Source organism: Agelaius phoeniceus, unplaced genomic scaffold (genome assembly GCF_051311805.1).
Source record: "Agelaius phoeniceus isolate bAgePho1 unplaced genomic scaffold, bAgePho1.hap1 Scaffold_295, whole genome shotgun sequence".
Classification (NCBI taxonomy): Eukaryota; Metazoa; Chordata; class Aves; order Passeriformes; family Icteridae; genus Agelaius; species Agelaius phoeniceus.
Genome location: NW_027509927.1, coordinates 19,389 through 20,000, shown reverse-complemented (window position 1 = coordinate 20,000; position 612 = coordinate 19,389).

The following is a 612-nucleotide window of genomic DNA, read 5'->3' as shown; positions in this document are numbered from 1 at the left end:
TCTATTTATAAATAAATTTCTATTCTATATTACATCTCTCCCTAGTACTTAAATTATTTCTCTATTTTTATACCTATTTTTACATAGTAAGTATATATTTGTTAGGATTTTTGCTTCTGTAACGCTTACATTATTTAAAATAATTCCCCTGCCCCTACCCGGATAAAAGCCAAAAGAACCCCCTTTAATTTCGACTGCATTTAAATTTGTAAAAAAAATTATTTTTTTTCATCTTTATATCCACATTTATATTTCAAATGTATATTGATGTGTAATGTTTATTTTTACATTTATAATTTCCGATTTTTATAAGTTTATATTCTATTTTACATCTGTTCCTATTTCTTCTATTTATTGACATCTTTTTATTCATATCTTTCTATATTTAATCTATATTTCTGTGTTAGGATTTTTACTTCTGTAACTCTTCCATTATTTAAAATAAAACCCCTGCCTCTACCCAAATTCAAGCCAAAAAGAACCCCTTTCTTTTCAACTCTATTTCAATCTTTTTTAAAATTGTATCTTTCAGGTTCATATTCACATTGACATTTAAACTGTATATCAATGTCTACTTCTTATTTGTATTCTATATTACATCCCTTCCTACTA